Source organism: Barbatula barbatula (assembly GCF_947034865.1).
Source record: "Barbatula barbatula genome assembly, chromosome: 23".
In the NCBI taxonomy this organism is placed as follows: domain Eukaryota; kingdom Metazoa; phylum Chordata; class Actinopteri; order Cypriniformes; family Nemacheilidae; genus Barbatula; species Barbatula barbatula.
In genome coordinates this window covers 2035684-2048616 of record NC_136786.1, presented here as the reverse complement: position 1 = coordinate 2048616, position 12933 = coordinate 2035684, and positions in this window count along the sequence as shown.

Below are 12933 nucleotides of genomic sequence, written 5' to 3'. Positions count from 1 at the left end.
CATGTTGGAAGTTGCGTTTCAAAGAGCATAAACCTGCACACACACACAAACACACACATGTATGAAGGGTTTTGTATTAATATTTAATGTGGTGTGTATAATAGCAGGTAAGCCGAACCCTCATTACCTGCCTTTGTCTGGTAATAGAGTCTCAGGTTTTCCTGTATGAGGGTTCGAGTGTGTGTGTTGTGTCAGGATGGGCTCCTCTCTGAACCTCGTAAGTCGTCTCTGTTTAGGGGTAAGATGTCTAGTGTGTATATTATTTATAAACATCTGATTGTCAATAATGTTTCTCTTTTATTACTTCTGTGTGAGGATGTGGAAAACGGCTCACAGTTTAGGATCAGAAGTGGTTCTTAAGGAAATACGGATGCTAAGCTCAGCATGTGATATGAAGTATGACGGCACCATTCCTGAAAGGTCTTTAAGCGAATTATTGAAGACGGAGAAAGTCGTTACATAAGCGGTGCTTTGATGGTGGATTTAAATGGGTTCAGGTTAGAAATGCAAATTCTAGATGTAAACTGTTATCCAGATAAACAAGTTCACCTCACTAACTGACTAGTCAGTGTTTATTTTACAAGCACGTACTTCCTCTGAATGCTTTAATGTTCAGGAGGCAGATTCTTTTTCTGACGTGGTGTATTTTTGTAGAGGCGAGAAGATACAGTACAGTTGAATAATTCTCGCTCTGCTGACACTCTCAGAAATGAGGTGTTCCAGTGTTGCAAGAAGCTTTATTTTCAGACCGCTCAGTTGTCACACTTTACAGTGTTTGTGCAAATAAACAAGATCTTGGCCGTCTGCCTGCGTACAGGCTGAGATTTGTTGCATTGGTGTGCAATAGGTTTTGCTCCGGATGAGCTGCAGGATTGTAGATTGTTACGGTGGCATTTCAATTCTTCAACGTGGATTTTATCGTCAGATGTTTATGACATAACTTTTTGATTATTTTTTAATTTTGTGGACAGTAGTGTCCAAAGGTAATGTCTATAGTTTTATAGCCAAATAATGTTGTTGAATAAAATCTGAATGTAGTGTTTTGCTCAGAAGGTTTAATCTAACGTGAAGGGTCAATAAAAGCAAATACTGTACAAATGTTCCCTGCGGAAATCACGTTTGGCCACTACTGTACTATATCTATATTAAGTTTTGCTTTATTGATTATATTATGGATTGGAGCAAAGATCTATGAAGTATTAAGAATAGACAAACAGTCTGTTTAACCAGACAACACACAAACAACGATGTGTTTTCATGTCTTTGTTGTGTTTGTTCTTCCTTTTGACAAAGATCAGATCAGATCTTTTGCTTGAATTATGGTAAAACAAAAGTGTCACCAATGTTTTCTGCTTGTGTACGTATATTTATAGAAACAGTTGTTTAGAATAGTTGTAAATAAACTATATCACGCAACACTTCCAAGCACTGATGTGATTGCTTGACAAGTTCTTTTTAGTACCTTGTATTTATGGTGTACATCTGTGATCAGAGTTATTGTATATAAAGTAAATGGTAACACTTTACAATAAGGTGCTATTAATGCATTAGCTAACATGAACTAACAATGAACAATACTTCTATAAATATTAACTAATGTTAATTTCATCATTTACTAATACATTATTAAAATCAAATGTTGTCACTGTTAACATTAGTTAATGCACCATGAACTAACATGGATAACTGTATTAACATGAACTAACATTGACAAGGATTAATAAATGCTGAAACACGAAATTGTTAGCTAATGTTTGCTAATGCATTTAATGATGTTAACTAATAGCACCTTATGGTAAAGTGTTAGCAAGTAAATTGAGTGTGTCATGTGAACTCTTGCAGTCAGAGGTTGATTTAGATAACATGTGCAGTTCATCTGATGGAGCTCTAGATGGCACTGCTGAATAGACAAAAGCTCTCTAGTGGTCTCTTCATAAATACATGATGAAGGAAAATGTTGTTTGTATCCCGTTTAAGTTACTTAAATTACACGTTTTCAAAACTCACGCAGGATAGAACACAATAACTTAAAATATAGACATTTTGTGGTTTCTGTTTCGCACACATTGTCTTCTTTGTCGCACGCACGCACGCACACACACACACACACACACACACACACACACACACACACACACACACACACACACACACACACACACACACACACACACACACACACACACACACACACACACACACTCGAGAGGCGAAAGGCTGGACATTTTTCACTGGCTGCACTGGTTGCTGCGGGTTACGTGGGGAAATGGCGGCCATTAAGGGTCATTAAGTATTTAAATGTGGGACGTTCTCTCTCAGACTCGTCCGCACACTCGCCCGCTCTTTTCTCATGAGTTCTCCAGCCCGTGTTTTTGTCCCATGTCTGTTTTTCTGACAGATAACGCCATCAGTCCCGTTTTTTGAGTTTTGTTTTAGTTTCAGGCTGAGATCTGATAAAACTGTGTGTGTGGTAGTGAATAAACTTTCTTTCCATTGACATAAGCTTTGTGATAGTCTAAACGTGATAGTACGGAGCCCTGACGCATGTCGGGCAGAATGTGAGTGTGAATAAATGAATAAACTCTATCGAATTAACTCATGGAGACTTGAATGAAGAGTGACAGCTGAAATCACACAAGCATGTTTCATTTCAGATGTGAGCGAACGTCAAGCAGACTCGACATGTGATTAACACATTTCAATCAACAGAAGAGATGAAAGAGCATGCAGCCCGTTTCTGAGAAACATTGAAGTTATGTGATGTTTATGAGGGGTGGGGGGGGGGGCTTGGCATAATGCAAATGAAAGAAAGAAAGAGAGAGAGAGAGAGAGAGAGAGAGAGAGAGAGAGAGAGGTGGTTTTCAAATGAAAATTCAGTCATCATTTACTCGCCCTCATGTTGTTCTAAACCCCAAAGACTGCTGTGAAACACAAAAGGTGTTCTTGGCTGAACTCTTTCTGAGTTTTATATTTGATAGAAATGTTGACTTGATGGATAGTGATTCAATTCAGTAGCCCGTGAGTAATTCCATTGCGTTCATTAGAGACGGGAGAGATTCCCCTGTGCTCTCAAGTATTATTCTTTTAAAACATGATCATTAAATTGGATCTTTTATGCACACTAATAGAGAGAGTTATTTATTATATTGATCACAGAACGCTCTGGCTGTCCTCTTCAGCTGAATCACGTGCCGTTCAGTATTGATGTCAGACAGTGTACAGTAAGCTCCTCTATTCATTAGCGTTAATTCGATCGATCGGTGCATAAATCTAGAATACTGCAGTACAGTTGGACGGGTTTTATTGAGCTGTTTTTGTGGCTCTGTGTTTAGTTTGTCAAATGGACATTTCTGCTTGTTAAAGGAATATGGGGAGTAAATGCGGGCGTGAAACACAAGTATACAAATGTTCTTGTGTTACTGTGATGGAAGCGAAGCTCAGTACTCAAATGTCTGTGCCAGTTAACCAGATGTGTTGTTATTCAGGTAGCTAGTTATAAATATGTCGAGAGGGATTAACTTAACAAAGTAAGATTCTCTTCAAACCGTTGCTTCACCATGACCTCCTGTTGTAGTTGACTGTTAATGTTAACCGTGTTTCCCACAGGGTTTTGAGATACTGTGGCGCTCATGACGTCACACACAAATTAGCATATTTGTGACGTCATTAGACCGTGTTGTGTTTGGTCTAGTTCACTTGAAATCTGTTTTGCTTCTACTCTCTGATCACATTATAGTGTATTTTAACACAACTGAATACTATTTTCACATATTATCTGTTTTGTTGTCACTTGTCAGACATCAACAATTATAAAATTGTTCCTTAACACGACCCAATAACATCTCTCGTTTTATCCAACCTGCTGTTACTTTAACTGCTGCTAAAATCCAGACATCATCTTACACGATCACCATACATTTACATTAAAGAGCGGATATATTTGGTGATTTTGGCTATATTAGCCAACTTGTTTGACTCCCTTTACGGCTGTTGCTCTTCTCATCACTGTGTTGTTGTGTTATGAGCGTGTTTTTCATTTTAAATGCGAAGTATATAAGAGAATACACTGTTGCTGTTACATATAGTCACAACTACAGAACACACGCGTGCACACACAGACTGCCACCAAGCACATAAAGAAAGGATGTGATGTAGGGCTGTGCAATTAATCGTACATTTTTCAGTTAAATTCAGAGTTTCAAGGCCAAGTTTGTTTTATTTTCTATGTTGTTTTATAGGTTGATGAGTAAACACGGTAAATAATCGGGATCTCAATATTGGCCCAAATAATCGTGATTATGATTTGTGTCATAATCGAGCAGCCCTAGTGTGCGGGAAACACTTCTAACATTTCGTCATTATAATCTCGATAAGCCGTCTTCAACTACTTCTGTGACTGTTGACGTTCAAGTGGAAAGGCAAGTACACATAGGAACGCATATTGAAAAACGCCACATTTTATTCGTTCATTAGAGAGAGAGAGGCGCTGAGCGCTTGCAACTCTAGCTGTTTTAGATGGAAATGGGAATCATGAAGAATCTATTCATGGCATCCAGTGTTGATAGTGTGGCACGCCGTGACGAGTAAATCAATATGGAAAACAGACAAAAAGACATGGAAACAAAATGATATGTTGTTATGAGAAGTATACAAATTTGCAGCCCCCCATAGTTCAATTTAATCCAATGGAAAACACTGTAATTGTGTAACATTATTAGTTTGTGTTTGTCACGTTATTGAGTGCACATACTGTATGAGATTGAGCTAGAACGGCATTTTTTTAAATAAAAGGTATGACTGTATGTTGGCAGAAATATATTTCTCATAGTAACATAATGCTAGACAACTAAACTGATGACGTCACGCTGCAGATGGTCTCCAGTGCAGATGTCATGTCAGATTGACAGTGAATGACTGTGGTCACTTTCGGTGTCGTCAGCCCTTTGAGATGGACAGATTGTGAGTTGAAGTGGGTAGATTTATTATTGCCTGTTTTTTTTCTTCCAATTTTGACTTCGTAGTCTGCAGCATTCTGTCACAGACTCCATTTAGTGTGTGTTTGGCTAAATGCCAGCGGTACACTGAAAGAATGATGCCCTTCATATGCTTACAAACAGTCCTTGGAAATTCTGCTTGCACAGAGAGTTACTACAAGGTGTGTGTGTGTGCATGCTTGTGTGTTTATAAATATGTGTCTCTGTCTCTGAATCGATTTCATCAAACTCACGCAAGCACGCATGCACACACTGTGCAATGCAAATTTCAGGGACAAGCATGTTTTCTAACATTAAAGTCCCAGTGCCATAAAAATTGACAACAACGGCTGTTTTTATACATCCAATCAAATCGCAGAGAAAGGCAAACGCCACGCCCACATTTTTCTCATTCGAAATTCCATTTTACTCGGAAATACGTCAAAATACGGAAGTAAAAACGATCGCAACATCAGGTTCACAGGGACTTCAAGTGAAGTCAAGTCAGCTTTATTTATATAGCGCTTTTGACAATTTTCATTGTTACAAAGCAGCTGTACACGAAAACATATTGACTATAAGCAAAACATATAAGGTTATGGAAGTCAAAACACAGGTCAAATATCAGACACACAATAAATTCCTATATGCAGTGTTAATTAAATAAGACTATAAAATTCTAGCAGCCCCCCCAGCCAGGCAAACAGTGTAAAACATTATGCAAACGGTGGCGAGGAACCCAAAACTCCATTGGAGGAGAAAGAAAACCTCAGAGGGAAACCAGTCCTAACCAGGGGATTCCAGTTCCCCTCTGGCAAAAACTGCAGCCTCTGCACAAGATCGACAGTGCTTGCACAACAAGGCAAAATAAAGAACAAAGTTAGATTTAAAATTATCATTAATAATCTAATAGCGACTGAAGTTTTGTAGAGTCGCCACGTCCTTCGTCCAGCATTTGTCAGGTCTGGGAATGGATTGCGCCCTGCCCGCTCCGGTAACCTTGGACTGCATCCTGCCCGCTCTAGTAACCTTGGAACAATGAGACAAGACTGGCTTAGAGTAGAGTACTGTTCTGCACTCTTTGATGCAACAAATGCATCAGTTGTTATTGGAAGTGTCCCTGGTTCCGGTTGATCTAACTAGTGCAGCCTAGATCTTTGAAATACATATATTATGATAGTGTAGTGTATGCAAGATTAAAAAGATGCGTCTTTAGTCTAGATTTAAACTGACAGAGTGTGTCTGCCTCCCGGACAGTGCAGGGAAGACTGTTCCAAAGTTTAGGCGCTAGATAGGAAAAGGATCTGCCGCCTGCACTTGATTTTGAAATTCTAGGTATTACCAACTGACCGGAAGCCTGAGAGCGTAGTTCACGTGATGGACTATAATACGTAAGAAGTTCTCTCAAGTAGTGAGGAGCTAAACCATGCAAGGCTTTATAGGTAATAAGCAAGATTTTAAAGTTTATGCGATGCTTTAGAGGTAACCAGTGCAAGGTTGACAGAACTGCTCATACTTTTTTGTACGCGTAAGAACTCGAGCTTCTGCAATTTGGACCAGTTGGAGTTTTTGTAATAGGCCTGCAGGGCAACCACCTAATATGCATTACAGTAATCGTAATACTTTAAAGTATTCTAATTGAATTGAAGCCTTTCAGAGTGATGCTTGAAGTTGATATAAGTTAGAAATACAACATTCATTCCATACTGTGACATCAATGTCTGAATCTATATCTTTAAACCAAATCTGTTCAAATCTATTTCAACACAGTTTCAGATTTTTCTGGAAGCATCAGAAGCCTCTCTGTGAAGATGTTCCTCAGAGAGCTTTTGTCATTCCCATCACGTTCACCGGCAAGCGTGAAGGAACTTTGACACCGTCAGAAATAGAGACGCTCTTCAAAGATCCCTGAGCGCAGCTAGATAACAAAGATTATCTGAGCTTTTGTGTCGGAGAGCCGGACGTTAACTGGCCAAATCTCATTTTCAAAGGAAAGACCTTCAGTTATCATGCGTCTCATCACACGTTTGATCAATCGTATGAAGTTATAGTGGACCGTATCGTTAGGGTCACATGTGTCAGAAGTTTCTATTCCAGTGGATTTTTTTATTATAAAGGAATCAAGTCAGAAATCTAAAAATAACAAAAGCCACATTAATATCTGAATAGTGAAGCTCGGTTTCATCAATGTAATTTATTAAGTAATCCTGCAAACAACTCCGTTTCTTTCAAGAGAAATCTGTCATACACAAACACACAAACACACTTGTCATGACAACACCAGTTATTCTGTAAATGAGATTGGAAATAACAGACAGGAAAACAGTACATTCATACATGTGTACACACTTTTATTCGTGTTGAGTGTGCTGACTTGGGCTGTTTGCCTGAAAGTGTTAGAATATTAAAATGTGAAAACTTGTATCATCTATTTCAAATGTAGCGAGGCATTAGTTTTGTCACATATACACAAGTTAATAATATAAATTAATGATATAATAATAAAAATCCTTTTGAATTACAATAATGTTTTTATTTGAAACTTTTATCACAGTGAAACATTCATGAATGTTTTTGTCAAATAAACATTTAGTTTGTAGGTGACGATTTAAATTTCATTTAAAAGCATAACTCATGACTTTAAAAGCAGCTCATAGGAAGATGATGTATTCTTGTATGCCCGGAGGCGAGTTAGCATTTTAGGACTTCCGGTTCCATTGCTCCAAAGTCTATGGGTTTCTTGAATGGTTTTTTTGTAAATCTCCAGAAATAAGGTCTGTCGTAAACAAAACCTCTAAATATGTTTTTTAACGTTATATTCTATGACCTAAAATACACCAATTATACCTGCTTGTGATTTTTTAAAGCCTTATTGTGTGTTGAAAACAGTGGTTGCTACCAAGTTGCTAAAAGCCATTACTTTCTTTGGCGGGGACGTTAGACGTCATTATGTGCATATAAGGCTCACAAATAATGCAACATGGCACAAATCCCTTAAAACGTAGATGCGGATTCATTCACAGAGTAATTACTTACCAGTGAACACATTTTTAACAAGGTTTGTATGAATTGTTGGAGGCTTGGTGGTGGTGACAAGATTTTGTGCGACCTTAGGTGTAGTCTGTTTATAGCATCCTGTTAGCTTTTTAATTCTACCGATTGTATTTCGGCTTCAAAAGTAGCACATGTTTTGGTAATTTGTAAAGATGATCTTTATAGACAAAATGTGCAAACATCATAAACCTTTGTTAATCACAGAGCATCTTTTTTGCGATCTTCCAAAAGTCTATGGAAAAATGGAACGAGCGCGGCGCTAACTTCCGGGTTAGCCTACAAAAATACGTAATCTCTGAGCCTCTCCATTGGTTTATTAATCATGCTTCATGTTCATATTCTAATGACAATGTGACAGGGTGCGTGAATAATGTATGAAACTAGATCTTGTGCAGGTATAGGACAGGTCAGTGGGTATGTCTCAGTGTGTGTGTGTGTGTGAGATTGTGTGTGCGCACTCTTGGCATAATCGCGTCCAGGAAACAGACGTATTCTGGGCTGTCGGCTTCTATTTATTCACACGGACACTCAAAGGCCTCTGTAAGCCCCCATTAAGACAGGAATGGAATGCATTGAGACCTGTCTACACACACACACAGGCGTTCGCAATCAAATTTCCATGCAGCAGGTCCCTGTAGTGGATGATAGCTGCTCTGTTACTAACTTTAGAGAGCGTAAATATTCCAGTATAAAACACTTTTAGCCTTCATAGTAACACACACGCACACACTTGCAATCGCACATGTTATCATGCATTATTTAAACTCTCAATCTGTTCGATTGTTGCTGTTGAATGTACATTTGATGGGTAAACATCAAAATCATCCTAAAATATTTGTTATCACACAGGTTTACGATGTAAACAAGGACATAATATAAAGACTTCTGTTGTTTTATATACAGCTCATTATAACTACTTGATTGTATCCTCATAATTAAAAAGAATATTTACTTAATATTTAATAGAATATTATTATATAGTGCAACTTAAATGTGCTCAAAGGAAAATTATGTCAGATTTAGCTCACTTCTGTTAACAAATTTGTCCCCGACGGATTGTTAAATACACACACAAGCACAGGTTTATGTCCATCCATAGTCCAAGCTTCTAATCTCAAATCCCAGAGATTCCGCAGTCTGATCCGGGTCTCAGCAGGACTTGAAAGTTTTTTCCACTCTGGAATTTTGGGAAAATTATATTCACGTACAGTCAGCGCTGCAAGCGTTCCGATTGGTTCTAAGGGCTGGAGAGGGATGTGGAGCCAGTGGAAAGTTAGCAGCGGTGAATGGCCGGGAGATGAAAGGAGGGCTAAAGCCGGGATGGAGGAGTTGACAGAGGTCTGTACAGAGATAGTATAAGAGAGAGGTCTGATATCTCTTTATCTCCGGTGTCTGCCACGCGGCGCTTTGTTCTGTACATCTGTTTGTCTGTTAGAAATGACCCCACAGCACCACACCCTGACATTCTTAATCTTACTGTTTGATCAAATGCAATCATTTATTATAGAAATAAAATGGGGCTGTCAAAATGTAAAACGGTATTTTGCATCATTTTATTTCATTTGAGATTTAGTACATGGCTAAATAATATTAGTCTCTGTATTACAGGTGGTTGTATGGAGGTGTTAAAAAAAATCACATCAACATTGACCGATGCGGAGCAGTTTATTACGTAATGATGCATTGTTGCAAACAAACGTTTCTTTTTATGTACACACATAAATAAAGGGTTTACCAGGATTGTATATAAGAAAAGCAAATAGGGTCTATTTGATTGTTTTTGAGGATCGGAATGCAATAACACTAAATCAACTGAATAAATGTGAAATATTCAGCATACATATTAAACTGATTTGGATGTGATTTAGCTAGTTTGTGTGATTTTTGGACTCATTTACTGTGTGTTTGTGGTAACGGATCTGGGTATTTAGCCCACAGGATGAACTCTGGCATGGGTTTGATCAAGCAGAGATTTACAGAGATCCTTCACTATTGTGTTTGAGCGCAGCACTTAACCTCTGACTGCTCTGAGAGTCTGAAGCATCAGGATGCTGCGGATGAAAGCGTCTGTTGAAAGCTGTAGCTGTAGATTCTGGATGCCAGGAGTGTGTGCTCATCGCAGGATGTGTGTTTCGGGCATCGAGAAATTGAGACTCATCAGACCAGGCAACATTATTCAAGTCTTCAACTGTCCAATTTTGGTGAGCTCGTGTAAATTGTAGCCTCTTTTTCCTATTTGTAGTGGAGATGAGTGGTACCCGGTGGGGTCTTCTGCTGTTGTAGCCCATCCGCCTCAAGGTTGTGCCTGTTGTGGCTTCACAAATGCTCGGTTGTAACGAGTGGATATTTCAGTCAAAGCTGCTCTTCTATCAGCTTGAATCAGTCGGCCCGTTCCTCCTCTGACCTCTAGCATCAACAAGGCATTTTCGCCCACAGGACTGCCACATACTGGATGTTTTTCCCTTTTTCACACCATTCTTTGTAAACCCTAGAAATGGTTGTACGAAAAAAATCCCAGTAACTGAGCAGATTGTGAAATACTCAGACCGGCCCGTCTGGCACCAACAACCATGCCACGCTCAAAAGGGCTTAAATCACCTTTCTTTCCCATTCTGACATTCAGTTTGGAGTTCAGGAGATTGTCTTGACCAGGACCACACCCCTAAATGCATTGAAGCAACTGCCATGTGATTGGTTGATTAGATAATTGCATTAATGAGAAATTGAAAAGGCGTTCCTAATAATACTTTAGGTGAGTGTAGATTAGATTTAACATTGAAACCCATTAAATATAAGGATCGGTCATGTCCTCTGCTAGTCATTTGTGTGAGCTTGAGATGAAAAGATGTTAAAAATCCACTTTATCTCCTTAACACCAGGTGAGAAAAAAGTATGATTTTAGAAAATAGTAGTTAATAGTTTGAAACAAATCACTCCGGTTTTGCATTTTTGCATGTATAGTGGCAAATCTCAAGAATGACATAATCTCACCCAACAGCAATGTGAAAGACTGAGAGAATGCGAAGACACATGAAAGTTGTGACAATATAATCGGTCTTATTTGATCAAATATCAATTTTTGAATCGATACATGTAAAACATCAGTATTATGTTGTTTAAGCATGAATATGAACAGGTTTTCTTTGTAATATTTAAGATCTGCAAACATCGCATTATTTGTTTATTTGTTGCTTTGACCCATTTACCCCTGTGTTGGATTTTCTGCAGATAAATGCATAAAAAACTATATTTTCATTTGGAATATGGGAGAAACGTTATCTCTAGTTAAATAGCACAAAATCATTTTGATATGTTCATTTTTTATGTTGCTGTATATTAAATGGTTATATAGCTAAAGCGAGACTGTTTGCAGTCCATGCAGCACAAATGCACACTTATACACAAACACACACACACACACACACACACACACACACACACGCACGCACGCACGCACACACACACACACACACACACTGTCCCCTTCAGTACAGAAGGAGGTCACAGAGCGTGCTCAGAGTTTCAGTTACAGACCTACGGCCAGTAAAGGAGAGAGAGAGACAGATAGGGATTCTCCGGTGATGCAACTTTAGACTGTAGGTTTTCCATAGACCTGCATCTCCTCAGCACACACACACACAGAAGGTTTGAGGTGGCGCCCAGACCTCTTTATTTATTAGCTCTGCTGAGCTGTGGAGTCTGTGGTATTTTCTTCCGAAATGCCATGAATGTGTGAGTGTGTTTACGTGCTCAAGCTTCAGGTATTCAGCAGATTCAGGTTCTAGATGACGCATCACCCACCATGACTCAGAAATAAACATCATCGGAGGACAGATAAAAACACAGAGAGAGAACTTTTATCTTATTATCCATTTGAGTTATTCAAAAATGATCATTATTTACACACCCCTGCTGTTCTTCCTAATCTATGTTTGTTTGATTATTAGCTCAAACTGTAGTGTCATATCTGAACAGTTTAATCTACTCATTCAAAACTGTGAAAAAGTTCATTTATTTTACAACTTTTGAGTGTGTTTAACGTTTTTGAGTTACTGTGACAAAAATAAGAAGTCACTCTTTTTTTTAATTGAAATCCTCCTATGACGTCAGAGCGATTCCCAGCATGCTTTGTGTGGACTTGATAATGGAAATAAATCTCGAGTGTTATTTTATGTATTTACATTTACATTACATTTATTCCTCTGGCACGGTATATAGTACCGTTAGAGTTCATAAAATTACAACATGACGAGGCTTATAAATGTTTAGGATTCTGTCTGATTCTTTTATTTAAAGAGTTGAATGAGGTTACCATTGTGCGAGAGTTGAGCATTTGCTTAGGAGGAAAACAGACTCAATGTTTATTGTTTGATCTGAAGCGATTACATTGGTAATGCTACAGCTGTAATCGGCTTTTGTTACTTCTTGACAATATTGAGCGCTTATCCACCATCGCCCCAAACCGTCTGAAACGGTTACAGTTATGTTTCCACGTGAGCCTGGTTCGACACCGCACGACTACAAACTGTTCTCGGCCCCGAATTATTATCCGTTATTAGCTCTTTGGTGGAAAATGAAACCATTTACGTACCGGCTGGCATGGATCGGCACGGAGTGGAAAGATACGATTCGGCACAAAAAGCTCTCTTTGATATTTGTTCAAAGTGAAACTGAAGTAAATGGAAAATGGAATAATAAAAAATTTTGTTTATTCAAAATCATTATTATGAGTTTACTGTTCTCGTGTTCTCGTGTTTCGTGTACTTTACTAAAAATAATTTTGTTTATCAACTTCAAAAATTGTCAACTACAAAATGTATTACCTCAAAACTTTTGAGTTAACTTGTTAGGTTTTTTTTGGTCAGTAGCATACAGAGGAAGTGTTTGCTAAACCTGTGTGGAAACA